Here is a 19955-nt window from a genome sequence, read left to right on the forward strand (position 1 = left end):
TTGTTCATATTCTTTCCTGTCAACTGGAATAATCTATCTTTCCTGGTAGTTTAGGGTTCAGTGCAAGGTAATGCATAGAAAGCTGGACTTGAATTCAGAAAAATCTCAGTCAAATCTTGCTCCTGACACTTACTAACCATGTAACCAGAAACACATTTAATTTCTTTGAGCATTCATCTTCACTTTTCTAAAATGAGTAAATAGGCATTCCCCAGAGCAGATGCAGATGAGATTCTCCCACTGCCCCTGCCCCCAAAGCTGCTGCTGCTTCTACTGCTATTTCTTTGACCTCAGCCTCCTCAGAATCTGTAATATATTGGATAGTTATGGAGGACTACACAAAAATAGAGAAGACTGATGGAAGACACCTATAGGGTTTACATATATGGGTAGATGGATATAAAACTACAAGTCAGATGGTAGCCATAAAGAAAATGAAATTAGAAAGGAAGGTATTCTAAGTACTGCAATAGGAGAAATTTCTCTATTGAAAGAACTTTATCACCCAACATAGTCAGTCTTCAAGATATACCCATGCAAGACTGTATCTCATTCCTGAATTCCTTTCCATGGATCTCAAAAATTACTTGTATTCTTTCCCTCAGGTAGAATAGGTAGACCCTTAACTTGTTATAAATTATTCGTACCAGATCTTTAAGGGCACTATTTTTTGTCACTCATGAAGAGATCTTCATAGAGATTTGAAACCTCAAAATCTGTTAACATATGATAAAGGAGTAATGAATCTAACTGACTTTGAACTTACACAGGCCTTTTGAATACTTATAAGGGTATGTACACATGAGGTGGTAATACTGTGGTAAAGGTCTCTGCAGGTATTGCTAAAGTGAAGTGGATATGCCATTCCATGCTCATAGATATTTAGAATGGAAAAAGAAATGGAAAAGCAATCTGCTGTCTTTGCCAAGAAAACCAGAAATGCGGTATGAAGAGTGATCACGACTCAAATGACTAAGCAACAAAGACATTTGGATATTTACTGAATTAGTAGCCAAGAAGCCACTTTTCCATGAGGATTTTGAAACTAATTCTGTCTTCAGAATCTTCAGAGTTGGGGGGACTCCGAAATATTGGTAAGGCCAAAAGTTGAATCATTGCAGGATTCTAATGTATTCCCCAAGTGGAAACCAGAATATTTTATATTACATGTTAAAAACCTGGATGAAAATAAAATAGATTTGCTCTCTAAAATGTCAGTCTGTCCTGACTGAAAATGACATTGAATCATCTATGTTTTAATGACCCAAATACTCAAATTAAGAAGCTCCAGCCAAACATTTCCAGGGGTTTTGCATCAAGAATCATCATCTTTTACAGTTAAACTCTTGTCAACATTTGTCTTTACGTGTGTGTTTTGCTTTGTTTGTAAAACTAAAGCTGTCCTATTTTCCAAGGTAAATATCTCCAATCTGTAAATATTATTATAATGAATATTGTGCCCTTCTCATCAATATAACTGGTTTGTTTTCTACAAATAAAACTAGATCTAAAAAAAAAAAACTAGGGATTGTAATTCCTGTTTTACATATGTTTCAGAGTGATTTTGAGCTTCATGTGAAGTAATTTATGTAGAACCAGAAATAAAATTGTCAGTGATTATTATTGTTTCTCCTGAATAGGTGAACTTTTCAACTGGCCAGTTAGTTGGATAAATAAGGCCAAGTTGTGAATCCCCAAAGTGGCATATCCACTTCACTTTAGCAAATTTCCAACCCATAAGTTGCAAGTATCTCAATGTAAATACTGGCAGTTAGATTCTGTAGCAGAAAGAGTACCATAATATGAGTCAGGAAGACCTGAGTTCAAATCCAGTCTCAGACTAGTTGTGTGACCCTAAGCAACCCACTTAACCTCTTTCTGCCTCAGTTTCCTCATCTGTAAAAAAGGGGAGGGGGGAGTGGAGAATAAAAATAATACCTACCTCCCAGGATGAAAAGAAAATGGGATAATATTCATAAAGTACTTTGCAAACTTTAAAGTACTATATAATGCTAGCTATTGTTACTATTATTATACTATTTATTATTATATTACACTAAGATTATGTTTGTGCTTTGTAGAGGATAGGCCCCTTTCAGAAATGAGCAAGTCCTCATACACTTTATAAAGGAAATGAGGCTTTCAGTAACTCATCTGGAAATGAAAGACAAGCAGAAACAATGAGTACTCCAGCCCTACCCCTCCACAGATTTTCCTTATAATTTTCCCTATCCATTTATTTGAGTTGACCATCAGAAGAACCTTCAAGTTTTTTGTTTGTTTGTTTGTCTTTGTTTTTAAAGCCATGAACTCTGAAATTCAGAGCTTTTTAATGAATACTGGGTAAATGGTCATTGCTTGATTATGTCCAAGCCTGCAGAGATGAAGATTTGGAAAATGAACTGGATAGTTCCCACAGATTAGGCTAAGAAGATCTATCCATGCGAGGGAACAGTTGTCGAAAGGAAGAACTAAGCATCAGTTCTCCTGCTTACTGCCTAGTAGATAGCAAACCTTAGAGCTGAAGCCCTGATGGATCAGGACTGAAGGGGATTCCACAAGTCCTAGGCTAAGGGAATCTCTGTTTTTCCTGAAATAGCATCTCAGTACTCCAGCTAGATGGTACAGTGAATAGAGCACCCAGCCTGAGTAGCAGCAAGCACCCTAGTATACTCAGGGTGGCTGCCACCACAGGTTCTTAGATCTGCTTTTCTAAAAGAAAGTGACTCAAAGTGGGTTAACAATCTTGCTTCAATCAGACATATGTCATTTACCTCACTCAGGGGAAAAAGGTCAGCACCCTGAACTTCAGAGAATACAGAGGTTACAAGCAGACAAAAAATACAGACAGAGAAACAAACAGCAGACAGGCTTCCAACTATCTAACCATTACATCCATACCTAGTCAGTTACCAGAGAGGGAAGCACCAACATCTGGGTTTTCAAAGCCAGAGGGCTCAACAGCTGCCCAGAGTTTCATCTGGTCAAATCACACAACTCTTCTCAAAGTGAGCCCTAAAGCAAAACCTCATATCAGGGTTTATATAGCCTTCTCCTGGATCTGGGATCACAGCCCTCTTGACCCACTGCCCAATCATCAAGTATCAATGAAGCATTCCTGAAAAACAAGCCTCCCACCACAGGCTCCAGGTGACCCACATTCAGCCTATTAGTGGGGCAGAGTATATTTTAAAATTTAGGAAGGTTCTCAGAGTCACTTAAGCCTAGCCAAGGGGCAGGAAAGATCTTAAATTCCCATTGCCATAACAGCCTGGAATCAAGAAGACTCATCTTCCTGAGTTCAAATCCAGACTTACACACTTACTAGCTATTTGATCTTAGGCAAGTCATTTAATAACCATCTTTGCCTCAGTTTCCTCATCTATAAAATGATCTGAAGAAGCAAATGGCAAACCACTCCAGTATCCCCACCAAGAAAACCCCAAATGACATCACAAAGACTGCTTCTGCCCAATGAGCAGCAAACCAGAGTCTAGCAGAGTGACTTAGTCAACAAAGACACTACGAACATACCCAGCTGGACGACTTAACTAGCACAGAAGCCTACTAGGGAACTTTGTGATCATTCCATGAAAAAAGAAAGGACACGGAGGCCCTATATTTCTGAATTTGTGAGCTGCCTGCCTTAGACATGTGCATTTCTTACATCTGTGCCTCATTACCAATACTACATTTTTTGTCCATTCTCCCCATAGTCATTGTATGTGTTTGTATGAGGGTGAACCTGATGTACATGGAGATATAGGATATAATCTTGCCATGGTATTGGGTAAATGTCTTTTCTAAGAGCAAATTGAGTCTACTGGATGATTATTGTGTAGGGTTTATATTTGCAGGGTTCCTGAGCTGTAGTTTCAAAGGATGGTACCACATTTTACACCCTAGCAACTGAGGTAGCAGTCACAGTCTTGGAACCCAACCTGTAAGTACAAATTGAAGGAGTAACCTAGAGGGTTAACTAAAAAATCTAAGGAGTTTCAACTGAAATGCATAGTGCATTCATTTTTTTCATTGATATGCATCCAAAGGTCATCTAAAGTATTGGCAGCAGTCATTCCTGCATCTTGCACTAATTAAATGCCTTTTGAAACACAAGTAATACATTGTATTATATCTTGTCATTGTGTACCTTCATCAATATCCTTCAACTTGGTTCATTACCAAGTGACACCAATATGCTCATTCATTTTTAATATTGAATGACCTATTGGGGGGTGATGTCCTCATTGTAAGTGATAGATGCCTTTGCTGTGTGCTTGGGATATATCCTTGTTGATTGCATTTTCACATGATGAGGGAGAGAGAAAGGGAAAGATAGAAACATACTGCCCCAGATCTTTTCAAGACAGTAACAAAATCTGACAAGTATAATTGTTTTCTTCTTCTGGGACTTACAAAAATAGATACCCAATCACACAAGGTCAGCTAATTCTCCTTATTCTAAATTTGGTTGAGAAGATATTAATATGGCAAAAATGTGAACTTTTACAACAAACAAAAATCCGGACTCCACCAGTAAGTCTGCTTCAATCAAATTTTTGCAGACTGTATTTTGTGCATACCTTTTTTCCTTCTAATGACTTATACAAATCCTCTATTCCTTGTTTCTACCTCTTTCTACAGAAATTCTGAACTAGAGGTTCATGAATAATATACTAGAAGTACATATGATCTAAGATGGAAATTTTAAATCCTGACAGCTGTCAAGTAATGTAACTGTCACTGATTCACTTGCTATGATCTATTTTACTAAAAGCTGAGGGTTTTTTTTCTTTTCTCTTCCACTAGTATTTCCTGAATCAGAAGTCTCTATTAACTGACATCTCTAAGTATCAACATTTAAATTATACTTGATGTTCCTAATCATGTGCCCCTTGGAACACCAAGTTCTTGAGTACCTTCTAAATCCTCATAAAAAAAAAAAGGTTGAAACATGCTCCATAAAGTTTTGGCATTAAGAATATTGCCTTTGAATCCATAATTTCATTGGATTATGTTTAGAGCAAGATGGGACATTAGACTAAGGTTATATAGACTAATACTCTCCACTAACCCCCATTGAAAAGATGAGCAAATTGAGTTCCAAAGAGGTTAAATGATTTATCGGGGGATAGACATAGATCAAGTGGCAAAGCCAAGGTTTTTTGGAAATTTGTAGTTTCTGCTTTGAAACTCTCTGCTAACTGGGATTGTGGGTTAAGTAGATATGCTTATCCCACCAAACTGCAGGGTGACAAAATGTTTACTAGTAGAATGACCCACTCTTCCTTTGGAGACCCAAAATCACTTTTCTTCAGAAAAAACACGAATATTATTGGTGATTACTAAGACAGGTCTAGTCGAGAGTAATCTGATTATTATGACAATTCATGAGAAAAAGACACAAGTGATTCTGACGGGACCCTCCTTAGGACAAAGGGGAGAACAAAACTCTGAGACTAAACAAAGTGGACAATAAAGCATTGTGACTGATTTTTTTTTTTAACATGCATACCAGAACTTAAGCATCCAAGTTAGTGTTGTTCCCTTCAAATGCAGTCATTCTGATACATAATTCTGGAAAATAAAAGAAAACAAAACTACATACTTGGGCATTAGTATACAGTGTGGGAGAGAAGGCCTGGGTACAAATGCAGGTTTTTCTGTTTGTCTAGCTCGGTGACCTTGGGCAAGTCAAACGCTCTGAACCCCAGTTTCCTTATCTGTAAATTAAGAGAGTTAGGCCTCTAAGGTTTTTTCCAGGTCTGGTTCCTATGAAGTCATATAATCCCTACATTTATAAATCTAACTTGTTTTATACAAATACTGATCCTCTAGGCTCCCATATGTCTCTTTCTGTTTCCCACTTCATGAGGAACTATCTGTTCATTACACAAATGATGTTCAGGGTCTCTATCTAATAGAACCAGAGAGGGCTAGAACTGAAAGAGATTTTTTTCCCTACTCACTTGGCTTTTACCGTAATTCAAGCCTTAATCACCTCTTTTTTTGTTTTGTTTTGCTTTTTTTTTTTGGAGGGGGGAAGGCAGGGCAACTGGCATTAAGTGACTTGCCCAAGGTCACACAGCTATTAAGTCTGAGGCTGGATTTCAGTTCAGGTCCTCTTGATTCCAAGAGCCAGTGCTAGTTGCCCCTAATCACCTCTTTTCTTGATGATTATAACAGGCTCCTAACTTTTTTTTTCCTGGTTACAGTTCCCACCCCTGTCTCCCCCTTCTCTAATAAGTCTTCCACACAGCTGTTGAAATAATCTTCCTAAGGCACAGGTCTAACTAAAGTATTAGAAGAGGAAGAGATCTTGAAGGGTATCTGTTCGAACCTCATTTTACGTCTAAAGAAAAAAAAAAAGCATCTATTAAGAGCCTACTATGTTCCAGGCAGTGTGCTAAGCACTTTCCAAATGTTACATAATTTTATCGTCTTGACAACCCTGGGAAGTAGGTAGTATTATTATACCCACTTTAAAGATGAAGAAACTGAGGAAAACTGTCCAGGATTCCCAGATCATAACTGTCTAAAGCTGAATTTGAATTCATGTTTTCCTGCTTCCAGGTCCAACACTCTCTCCATCTAGCTGTCTGCACCAATGATATATGAATACATGAATATATTAATATATAATACATTAATATATCTGTATATACACACATATGTAGGTATATGTATCATACATGTGTATATATAAAACAGGCACATATTTTATATCTATATCTAATATAAATATAAAATACACATATGCAGGCTGCATCTAGTAGGTGATAAATTCAATGAAGAGAGATAACATTCTATCTTATTTTATTTATTTTTTAATCCAAGTATTACATCTCCCACCACCATTACCACCAGTTCTACCCTTTTGTCTCATTGTATATGTTCTCCAAATCTTCGACAAGAGAAAGGATGAAGTCCGACTCTGGGAGTCTTTTAGGAAGGCTCTACACACAGGCTAAACAATCGATTGTTTACATGTAGTCTAAAGGCTAGTCTTAGTTTGAAGGCTTATTATTAGACTGGCTATGGGATTACGAATTTTCTAACCATAGTAACTATAAAGGACTATCTCTGAATTGAAGATGGATTATAGTCCATATCAGCGGAATGATTACCTAAACTAAACAGAGGGTTGAAGTACTGAAGGAAAGTACACTTAGCATTTAATTTTGTGCCTTCTAAGTAGTACGGGCTTAACAAATATTTTTTAATTAAATTAAACAGTAGCAGACCTTCATCAATTTAAACTGGAATATGACCTTCAGAAATTGCAAAAAGTCATTCAAATCAAAGAGATTGATATTTTTCAGGTCATATAAACAATGATAACAAAAGATGATTCGGTATCCACTATGCTCAGAGTATCATGCTAAACACTAGAAAGAAACATACAAATTAGCTAGGACATACTCCTTTTCTTCAATCCCCCATTAGACTGCAAAGTCGATCAAATGCAAACAATATTTCTAGAATAATATAAGTTCTTTGAAGGGAGGAATTTTTTCATATATTCAAATATTTATTTTTTGGAATTATCCTTTTTCATTAAGGTATAGAGAGCTCCTGGTAAGAGCACTCCTTAACTACTACCATTACTATCAACAATAAGAAGACTATACTATAGAAGCAGCAGCATTGAGTTGAGAGTTGGCCTCCCAGCTAGCAAGACCCAAACTCAAGACCCACCTCTGACACATGCCCAGTGGACTCTTAGCTACTCTCTAAGACTATAATTCGCAGAGAAGATAATGACTTGGGTTGATTGAAGGAGTCCTTTTGCCAGGAAATTTTCTATGCCAATACCAACGAATTACAGGTACAGTACTGATATCGCTATATGTGCATATCTATATATGCACATACCTATATGTGCATAGATATATGCATGTATTTGTATGTATGCTTATACACATAAATACATACATGTTATTTATATATATATATAAACACGTGTATGTATTTGTATACTAAAATCATAATTAATGTTAAGTGTGCTAAAGAATGAGAAAATAAAGTGCTATTTGAAGGCCAAAAGGGAAGTTGACAGTCAAGTAAGGGAAGGTTTCTTAGAAAAAGCAGCATTTGAATTTGGGTCTTCCCAGGGAAAGAGGTCATTCTAGGGTCAAGAAAGCACATGGAGAAAGGCAAATTGGCTCTCCAACATGAACTCCTTTATCTCACTTCCTCCATTCCTTAAATCTCTATATAATCTCCATCTTCTCCTTCCCTCTATCCATAAGGGAAAAGTCTCCTTGCCCTTCTCACTAAGACTAACAAGATATAAGTATCATGTTATAAGGTACTTTGCTCCCAAGGTCATTCCCAAAAAGGCACTCCATAGGTGCTTATAGCAACAATAGAATCTTTGGAATAAAGTAACTACTTTACCAAAGAGAGAGATTGAAAAACAACAACCATAACAACGTTCATAGTGACTTCCTCTGGTGTTTTAAAAAATACTAAATCACTTTAGTCTTTGTTGGTGGACAAGCCTAACAAACATGCCCATCTATTTTTTTTTTTTTTTAAGCAATCGGGGTTAAGTAACTTGCTCAAGGTTACAAGGCCAGTTATTTCTGGGTGAGGTGCTGAGTGTCTGAGCCCGGGATTCAATCTCCAGGTCTTCTCAACACTGGAGCTGGTGCTCTTACTCTCTGTGCTACCTGGCCGTCCCTCCCATCTATTCTTTATTCTAATTATGGTCACTTAATTCTAGTGTTGATTTAAAATATGAAACCAAAAAGAGTTGAAAGCCTGAGTTATGAAATGTACTTTAAAAATATGATTTTAATTAAAGATGACTACATTACATGCTCTTCACCAAGACTCTCTTCTCACAGAAGGAACTAGATGCAGAGGATGAGCCCCTTTAGAAGCTGTTTTGGAATTCCTGAATCTTTGCTTCCTGGAGGGAAAGGTGGGAGGAGGGGCACCATTGTTGTATTTGTATAGAATTAAGTACAGGGCAATGAGCTTCATTCTTCCAGATGTCAGAGGTACATGGTTTTGCTTTTATGCTCCTCTGTCTCTTCAACTTATTGGTCAAATACCATGATTTTTATTTGAGGTCTCAGGGACCAACTCCAAATACCAGAAAAAAAAAACCTAAATGTTTACTTAAAACATGGTATATGTGAGACTAAGTTTGGGGGCTGTATTCATTCCCACAAGCTTGTTCATTTTATCATATCCATGGCTATATACTATGCCCTTTCCTCTCAACCCTCAACTTGTAACTGTGAACCTGTTGGTCACAAGATCATGCTGGAATGACAAAACAGGAAAAAAATACACCCTAGATATCATCTAGTTCAACCTTTCATTTCACAGGTAAGAAAATTTAGATCCAGAGAAGTTAAGGCACTTGCTTAAAGTCACATAACCAGTTCACAGTAGGGTCCAAGTTTTCTGACCCAAAGTTTAGGCTTCTTTCTATCAAACCACACTCAATGTAAAATCTATTATCACTCTTGTTATAAGATTTCAAATAACAGGCCTCCTAAGAACATCTTTGGACAAAGAGAACACCCAATATCATTCATTCATTCATTTGTTTACCAAATACTTATTAAGCCCTTAGGTTGTGAGTACTCAACAAAAATTCTCCTCAAGGTAAGGAAGTAACCTTGGGGTCTAGAAGATTAAGCCATCAGAGTACCACAGCTGTGATAAATCATACCAAGTTGGAAAGTCTTTGAGAATGAATTTGGTCATATCTATCAGGTGATAAATTCAAAAATCAAAAACCCATTGTCAGAAGCTTGACTTTGGGGCCATAGAAACAATAGAAAAACAAACAAACAAAAATCTGTCAGTCTTGTCCAATTTTAATTGTGTCTACCAACACTAATCTGTTTGACTAAATTTCACTTGAAAAATTATTGAATTGAGTCAAATCATCATTAGGCAAAAGCTATTTTGCAAATAATTATTTTTAGCGAAAAATTAATTTTTTACTTTTCAACTAGACATTTTGATATGGTTTCATGGAAGTGACTAGCAAAAAAAAAATCCTAAATGCTTCAAACTAACCAAAGCAACTAACATTTAAATAATATTTTAATCAAAAGAAGACTAGCTATGCACACAGATTCTCATGAAGATTTTCATAGTTGTGTGGTAGAGTGTGTACAAGTGATTATCTTTTGAAATGGTGCATTTCTAATCACGGTAGTCATCCAAAAAGATGCTGAATGCTCACTTCTCAGAGATCTTACAGAAGAGAGTTCTATTTCAGGTTTAGTTGAATTGTTCCATCTAATTCTGATACGCTATGATTCTCTATATACTATACATTATGAGAACTTGATCCCCACCCACCACAGGACTAAGAATTGAGCTAAATATGTTTTTGTAGCCTGTGAAGGTCAGAGGCATTGGCTATGTTTTCTCACATATAAGCTTAACTAAATTTCCATGTTATTTAAATGTTTGCTATGTCTAGAACTACTTCAAGGACAAACAATCAAGAAATTCTAAGTGCAAAAGACATTTAGATAAAATATTCTGCAACCCTGAGAGCAGCATGGGGTTGATTTAATAAAATGTCCTTCCAGTAGAAAATGTTTTGCTTCATCTGAAAAAAATAACACTACCGAGTACTGATTTAAAAAAAAAAAGACACAGATACATTTAGAGTATTCTGGCAAAAACAGAATTAACCAAAATAGTTTATATGTAAAGCCAAAATCAATTTAGGGATATTTTACATAACCCTTTACTTTGAGTGCTATTAGGCAAGACAGAAATTTCTTGAAAAGCTATTTTTAGGCTATTTCTATATAACTTAAAAACAGAAACAGATTTCATCTTTTATTATTTATACTTTGATTATTCATAAATGAACAAATAAGACTGGTACTAGAGGTGGGCTCCTGTTATTGTATAATCTAAAATGCTGGACAACAGGTAACACCAATGAGCATAAGTTGTATTCTTCCTTCAGTGTCTTTCTTTTAAAAAAAAGAAATAGGGGAGCCTTAGAGTCATACTAATTCTTGAGCCAATTTAGTTTGTTGGAGGCCAATTTTTGACAGCTTTCTTTACCCCCAGCAACCTCACGCAAATTCTGTTTTGATGTCAGGACAAAACTCCTAATAATAAGAGCTATCCAGAAGTGGATGGGGCTGGCTTGGGGTCTAGTTGGTTACCTTTCATTAGAGGTGTTCAAGCAAAGGCTGGATAACCATTTCTCACATAGTCTGGGCTAATGTTACATGGTATTTTTCACATGTGGGTTGGACTAGGTAGGGTTTCTCTTTAGGTCTTTGATTCCATGGGACTAAGGTATTCAGGTTAATGAGTTTCCTCTACTTCTAAAGCCTTCTCCCCCAATAAAACATTGATTAAGTCCCTGTTATTTACATAGCTTTGTGCTAGGTGATAAAAGAGATATGATGAAGTTGAGATAGGACATAGTCCCTGCCTTCATGATAGTTATAGTTTATAGTAGAAAGAAATTGAGAAAGCTATGATGTACCATATGAAATATTAGAAAGTTGTTAAGTAGATGGCAGAGTAGAAGCACTACCACTGAGTGGCTCCAGCTTCCACCTTCCCCAATCAATGTAAACAGGGTAATCTAAACAAACTTTGGAGCTGCAGAACCCACAAAATGACACAGAGAAACTAACCTCCCACTGAGGACAGCCTGGCAGGCCGGCAGCAAGTGGCCAGGCTTTAGCCCTGGGGTGGGCCTGACCAGCTGCCAGCCAGAGGGACTCCAGATCAGCAGCACCTGTGGCCACTTCCAGAATTATCAACACATAGATGCGAAGGACAAAGTGAGAGGTCAGTGCAGTCTGGACTTTAGGACCCAGTAAGTGGCAGTGTGTTGGCTTTTGCCCCTGGGGTGAGAAGCCCCTGAGATGCCTGGCACAGCCAGCCAGCCCCAAGTGGCAGCTTCAGCTCCTGGCCTGCAGAGTGTAGGGGAACCAAGCACAGTCTGAGGGGTAATCGCTCCTGCTTTAACCTTCTTGGATCTGGATTGAAGTCTAGAGTGGAGGTCCTGGGGTGTGTGTCCAGCTTGCCAGAGCATGGGGAGACCTCAGAGAGGGCACCCATCTAATACCTCTGGCTGCTGAGAAAACCCCAGAGTTTGGGATGAAAGCTCCCCTGTTTGGTGGCAGAGTCCTACTGTGGCAAAAAGCCCAGTGGTCAAGTGACTGAGGGGCTACATGACCAGGCAAAGGAAACGAAGCAAACAGAATATTCCAACATTAAACTCCTATTTTGGGGACAAAAAGGAGCAAAGTGTGGAACAGGAGGAAGACAGTGAAGTCAGAACTCCTGCACCAAATGCTTCAAAGGAAAATACAAGCTGGTTACAGGCCATAGTGGACCTTAAGAAGCAGATAAGAGAAGTGGAGGAAAAATTGGGAAGAGAAATGAGAACAATGCAAGAAAATTATGAAATGAGAGTGAACAGCCTGACTGAGGAAAAAAACACCTTAAAAAATAGACTAACTCAAATGGTAAAAGAGGCTCAACAAAGCAATGAGAAGAAGAATGCCTTAAAAAAACAAATTTGCCATATGGAAAAAAGAATTTCAAAAGCTCACTGAGGAGAATCATTGCTTCAGAATTAGATTGGAGCAAATGGAAACTAATAACTTTATGAGAAATCAAGATGCTGTTAAACAGATCCAAACAAATGAAAGAATAGAAGGCAATGTGAAATATCTCATGGGAAAAACCACTGACCTGGAAAATAGATCCAGGAGAGATAATTTAAAAATTATTGGACTATGAAAGCCATGATCAAAGTAAGAACCTAGAAATCATCCTCCAGGAATTTCTCAAAGAAAACTGTCCTGATGTTTTAGAACCAAAGGGCAAAAATAGAGGTTGAAAGAATCCACCGATCACCTCCCAAAAAGAAAACTCCTAGGAATATTATAGCCAGTTTCCAGAATTCCCAGATTAAGGAGAAAATATTACAAGCAGCCAGGAAGAAACAATTTGAATATTGTGGAAACACAATCAGGATAACCCAGGATCTGGCAGCTTCTACACTGAGGGATCAAAGGGCTTGGAATATGATATTCCAGAGGGCAAAGGAGCTGGGATTAAAACCAAGAATCACCTACCCAGCAAAACTGAGTATCATGTTTCAGGGGAAAATGTGGTCATTCAGTAGAATAGAGGACTTTCAAACATTCTTGATGAAAAAACCAGAGTCAAATAGAAAATTTGACATTCAGATACAAGAAGTAAGAGAAGCATGAGAAGGTAAATAGGGAAAAGAAATCATAAGGAACTTATCAAAGTTGAACTATTAACATTCCTACATGGAAAAACAATTATTGTAACTGATGAAACTTTTGTCAGTATGAAAATAGTTGAAAGGAATAGAAATATATATATATGTATATATATATATATATATATATGATGGCATATGGGCATATGAATACATATGTAAATGTGTGTATATATGTTTACAGGTATACATGGATAGAGGGCACAGGACCAATTTAAAAGGAAGGGATAATACTTTAAAGGTGAAATTAAGAGGTGAGAGAGGAATATAATGAGAGGAGATGGGGAGAGACAGAATGGGGTAAACTATCTCATAAAGAAGAGGCAAAGGAAAATGGTTACAATGGAGGGGAAGAATAGGAAGGCAAAAGGGAATGGGTCAACCTTATTCTCATTGAATTTGGCTTGGGGAGGGAATGAAATACACACTAAATAGGGTATCTCACCCTACAGGAGAGTAGGGGGGAAGGGGATATATACTATATATATATATATATACATTATTATTAATACTATTTTACATACAATTGGGAAATAAGAGATACAAGCACTGGGGCATAGAGATCCACCATGCCCTACTAGAAAAGTAGAAAGGGGTATGGGAGAAAATATGGGAGAGAGCAGATTGGAGGAGGGGATATCCTGTGGGACTGCTATTTGGGGCGGTGGGTAGGGGAAAAACGGGGAGAAAATTTGTAACCCAAAATCTGGCAGAAATGAATGATGTAAATCAGAAGTTAATAAAGCATTTGAAAAATGGAAAAAAAGGTTGTTAAGTGAGGATTGAGCCATGATGACAGAGAGAAAGCAGGGACTTATGTGAGCTTTCTCAAATTCTGCTCCAAACAACTTTAAAATAAGACCTCATTTCAAAATCTGAATGGCAGAAGTAGCAAAAGTTTGGAGTGGAACAATTTTCCAGCCCAAGACAACTTTAGGAAATAGGCAGGAAAGGTCAGTCTCACTGTGGTACTTGTCAGGACTGGAGCACAGGTCATGCCCTGGCAAGCCAGAAACAAACATTTGGGGCAGCTGCATTGGCAGCACAGATTGGAAGGTCTCAGTTGACAGATGGTAAGGGGCTCAGACTTGGCTGGCACTGAGAGGAGCACCTTGTTTTGTTGCCCATACATAGTTCTGTATCACAATCCCAGGGTGAGAAGGAACAATGGCATAATAGTGTTTGTGGAAGCAAGAGAACAGAGGCCCTGGACAAAGTTCTAGGGCAAAGAAGAGTAATTGTGGTCACTTACAGGAAAGCGAGGACCCTGGTCTCAAGTTGAAGGCAGAAAGGAGAACAAGCAGGAGCCCAAGTCATAATTCCAGGGTCATAAGGAAGAAAAAGACTTTCAAATATAGGAGAGCCAGAGTCCTGGTCACAGTTCAGTAGTGAAGGAAAGAGCTCTTGTGATCTTTCCCAGATCAGAGCATAGACAAGGAGAGTAGTGACCATATCTTTCCTTAGATCATACCACCTTACAAGAACTGAAAACTTAGAGACCTCCAGAACTAGCTCTGAAAGCAGCAGCTCAACAACCTGAAGTGTGGGACACTACTACCTCCACTTCAAGGAACAGAGCACAATTTTAAAACAAAGGTATAAATCAAGAAATAGGCTGGGACAATATGCAAACAAACAGACAAAAAAAAAGAACGAGACCACAGAAAGTTAACTATGGTAAGAGGGATGATAAAGACACAAACTAGAAAAAGACAACAAAGTAAAAACAGCTACATGTGGATCTTCAAATAAAAATGTGAATAAGTCACAAATTGAAAAAGAATTCCTAGAAGAGCTCAAAAAGTGATTTAAAATTCAATTAAGAGAGATAGAAGAAAATTGGGGAAAGACATGAGACTAATGGAAGAAAATTATGAAAATAGATTTAATAGTTTGGTAAAAGAGGCATAAAAGAAAAAACTGAAGAAAAAAAACACCTTAAAAAACAGAATTGGAGGTGGCTAGGTGGCACAGTGAACAGAGCACTGGCCCTGGAGTCAGGAGGACCTAAGTTCAAGTCAAGCCTCAGACACTTGACATACTTACTAGCCATGTGACTTTGGGCAAATCACTTAACCCCAATTGCCCTCTAAAAAAATAAAAAAAAAAAAAAAAAAAAAAAAAAAAAAATAGTCAAAAGGAAAAAAAAAAAAAAAAACCTAATGAAAAAAAAATTCTTTAAAATTAGATTTGGTCAAGCAGAAGTTAACTCTATGAAATATCAAGAAATAATAAAATAAAGTCAAGAGAATGGGAAAAAGAAGAAAATGTGAAATATCTTATTGTAAAAGCAACTGAACTCAAAAATAGATGGCAGAAATATAATTTAAGAATTATTAGAATACCTGAAAGTCATGATCAAAAACAAATAAATAAAGGGAAGTCTAGGCATCATCTTTCAAAAAATCTGTGGAGGAAAACTTCCCTGATGGTCCTATAATCAAAGAGTAAAATAGAAATTGAAAGAATATGCCAATAACCTCCTAAAAATATACCAAACTGAAAACTCCCAGGAATATAACAGCTTACTTCCAGAGCCCTAAAGTCAAGGAGCAAATATCACAAGTAGTCATAAAGAAACAATTCAAATATCATGAAGTCACAGTCAGGATAGCACAAAATTTAGCAACTTCTACATTAAAGAAAAGGAGGGCTGGAATATGATGTTCCAGAGGACAAAGGAGCTAGGTTTAAAATAAAAAAAAAAAACAAGCTACCCAGCAAAACTGAATACAATCCATCAGGTAAAAATATTAATACTGAATGAAATAGAAGACTTTCAAGCATTCCTAATGAAAAGATCAGAGATGAAAAGAAAATTTGACTTTCAATTACAAGACTCAAGAGAATCCTAAAAAAGTAAATGTGAAAAAGAAATCATTAGTGATTCAATGAGATTAAATTGTTCCCATTCCTATGTTGGAGGATATACATGTAACTCCTAAGAACTTTGTCATTGTTGGAGCATTTAGAAGGAGTATACTTAGACAAAAGGCAAAGGTATTAGTTGACTATGTTGGGATGATTTCAAAAAATAAAATTAAATTAAAGAAAGAAAAAGAGCGATGAACTAGAAGGAGGGGTAATGAGGTGAACTATCTCACCCAAAAGGAGGCACAAATGGAAGATCTTTTACAGTAGAGAAGATTTGAGGGTTGGCAAGAAACATTTGGATTTTACTCTCATCTGAATTGGCTCAAAGAGGGAATAAGATACATACTCAATTGGGTATAGAAATCTATCTTGTTCCACAGGGAAGTGGTAGGGAAGGGGGATCACAGAAGGGGATCACTGGTAGAAGAGAGGACAGACTGTGGGAGCTAGTGGTAGAAAGGAAAACAAACTTTTGAGGAGGGACAAGGTGAAAAGGGAGAGAGAGAGAGATGGATAAATGAGGAAAAATAAGATGAAAGGAAATAGAGTTAATAATAACTGTGAATGTGAATGGAATGAACTCATATATAAAATGGAAGCAAATAGCAGAGTGAATTAAAAACCAGAACCCTACAATATGTTGTTTGCAAGAAACACACTTGAAGAACATACACACACACACACACACACACACACACACATACACACACAGAGTAAAGGTAAGAGGCTGGAGCAGAATCTGTTATGCTTCAGCTAAAGCAAAAGAGAATAAAAAATCAGAGGTTACAATCATGATCTCAGACAAAGGGAAAGCAAAAACAGATCTAATTAAAAGATATAAGCAGAGAAACTACATTTTGCTAAAAGGTACCAAAATAATAATATCAATACTAAACATATGAATAGAGAAAGAGCAGATCAATGCATTGGGCATGCAACTAAAAGAACAAGAAAAGGAATAAATTAAAAATCTCAATTAAAAACCAAATTGGAAATTCTGAAACTCAAAGGAGAGATTAATGAAATGAGAGTTAGAAAACCATGAAATCATAAATAAAACCAGGAGTTGGCTTATTTAATTATATATATAAAACCATTGGTTAATTTTATTTTTAAAAAGAAAGAAGAAAATGCCAAATAGGGACCCAAAGAATTAGAAATGATTGAGGTAATTCAACAGCCACAACAAAATCTATCTAAACATCAGCAAGCATTATGGTTTGGGGAGAAGTAGAATGGAGTAAATTATCTCACAGAAAAGGAGCACAAATGGGAAGAGTTTTTACAGTGGAGAAGATGGGAAGGTTGATAAGAAATACATGGATTTTACTCTCACCTGAATTGGTTCAAAGAGGGGATAACACACATAGTCAGGTATGGAAATCTATCTTGCCCCACATGGAAATAATAGGGAAAGGGGATAAAAGGAGGGCGCTAATAGAAGGGAGGACAGATTGGGGGAGGCCGTAGGGATGAGCTAGTAGCCTTCCCAATAAGATCAAGGGTGCCCATTATCACCATTATTCGATATTATACTATAAACGCTAGCTATAGCAGTTTGGAACTAGCCAGGTATAGAGTAACTCTCACATTGTTTATCAAGATAAGGTCAACATGAGTATATGATTTAGATATAAAATATCATAAACAAATTAGAGGAGCATAAAATTTTACCAGTCAAATCTTAGAAGAATTTATGGCCGAACAAGAGATAGCATAGCAATATATAAAATGAATAATTTTGATTTCATTAAATTAAAAAGGTTTTGTGCCTATCTAAGACAATTAGATTATGGTAATAAAGACTAGACAAGGCTTTAGAAATCATGTAGGTTCTAGTTCAGTTTCCTCATTTTAGATATGAGAAAATTGAGGGTAAGAAAGGTAAACTGATTTCTCCAAAGTTAAAAAGTTAGTTTATTAAAGCAGAACTGAAATTAGATCCTAGACCTCACATCTCATAGGGTCAGAGATCCAGAGCAAAAGGAAAAGTAATGGTTTCCCAGTTCAGTACCTCATTTTTTAGATGAGGAAACTGAATCTCAAAGAAAGTAAGACCCTTACCTAGGGTCAATAGGTAGATAACAACAGGACCTGAATTCAGACTCAGGTCCTATGACTCAAAGTTGAGTACTCTTTCCTCTGTACTGTCCTACCTCTTAATTCCGTGTCTAGGGTAATTTCTATTATGTTATGGTGCCTATTGTTCCAAGGACCATTTCCTAATTCTCTGGAAGAAAAGTTTCTCAAAGAACTTTACCAATATCCCAAAACATGATAATGATCATCTCTCAGAAATAGGAAAACCAGAATTGATGTCATTCCAAAAATGAGCTTCATAGCACCAGGTTGATGACCTCCAATAGAAGAGTCGGGATCTAATGAAAATCCAAGTGTGTGGAACATGGTAGGTGCTTAATAAATGAATTAAATTTTCACAATTGACTCTTTTCCACTTAACTGTTAAACTGTACCCTCATTCAACATTGACCTCTTTACCATCATTGGCTCTCTAAGACTATAAGTGATAGATAGAGCAGGTGATGCCCTGAAGGGCCAGAGAACATTCTTAGAGAGATTATATACTTAGAACAGGAAGAAACCAAGTCATGACAGGTGAAGTCACTTGTCCAAAGTCACCTACTTAGTACTAGGGAGAGTTAGGATTTGGACCCTGGCCCTCTCATTTTAAACCCTGTGTTCTTCCCAGAATTCTCTATGCCAATGAAATCACAAGTCTGGTCCCCAAAGTAAGGAATAACCATACCTGCAATATTAACTTCCCAGGTTTATTTTGAGGTTTGAAAAGAGCTTTGAAACCTTCAAGGAGTACAGAAATGTCAGCCACTGTTCATTAGGCATTTTCCCATTTGGCTCTGTCTATATGACCAGTCAGCTGACTAACTCCAAGTTCAATTCACCAGGGATGTCAAAAGTCTATGAAAGGTGTATCTTAGGGGCGGCGAGGTGGCACAGTGAATAGAGCACCGTCCCTGGAATCAGGAGAACCTGAGTTCAAATCCAGTCTCAGACACTTAACACTTACTAGCCATGTGTCCTTGGGCAAGTCACTTAACCCCAATTGCCCTTCAAAAAAGCAAAAAAAAAAAAAAAAGGTGTATCTTAGTCATTGCCCACTGGGAAAAGATTCTGTGTGGAATGAAGATTTCTTGTTAACCCCAAGGAATTTCCCGACTGTTAGTTTCATAGGGCACACCAAACAGATCAGAATGTAAGCAATACCTTTCGAGTCAAATCACAGCCATGGCAGTAGAGGGAGAGGACAGCCTGGAAGCTGGAGCTGGGACAGGACCCTTCAGTTGTCTCTCAATCCCCCTTACAGGGAGCCTGTCACATGATTCTCATCAGCGTGCTCCCACCAGTTGGCAGTAGGATGCAGGCTGGTGGCCCAAAGCCAACGCTGACGGGAGGGAACACCTCCGGCCAACTGCAGCAAACTGACAATGTCGGAGCATTGGCTGCTTGGCAGAAGATTTGTTAATGTTCAGAGATCACAGGAGAGAGGCATAACATCAAGTTAAGACACATTCCCCAAAGGAAAACTAATACAGGGTTGTGATCTTGCTGCTTTTTTTTCTCCCTCTCCCACTGCCCCCCCCCCCAAATTATAATGATCAGGCCCCCATAGGTGGTAGTATAACAAACAACTTAGCTCGGCTGGCTTGAAGTAGGTTTGTTTATTTTTTTCCCCCTTTTACCTCTCATTGAACTTTCTTCTTTTTACCTTGAGGCAATTGAGGGTGACCTAGACTACAAAAACCTGGTTTCATCTCATTAGAAAGTAGCC

General features: G+C 37.4%; 1 pseudogene; it reads left to right on the forward strand.

Moving 5' to 3' along the window:
• The first annotated feature begins 326 nt into the window (after positions 1 to 326).
• On the forward strand, positions 327 to 19649 carry LOC138151445 (cyclin-dependent kinase 1-like; annotated as a pseudogene).
• Positions 19650 to 19955: the final 306 nt, after the last annotated feature.

This window comes from Petaurus breviceps, unplaced genomic scaffold (genome assembly GCF_028583685.1).
Source record: "Petaurus breviceps papuanus isolate PSGF00001 unplaced genomic scaffold, PetGlider_PUasm1.0 140, whole genome shotgun sequence".
In the NCBI taxonomy this organism is placed as follows: Eukaryota; Metazoa; Chordata; class Mammalia; order Diprotodontia; family Petauridae; genus Petaurus; species Petaurus breviceps.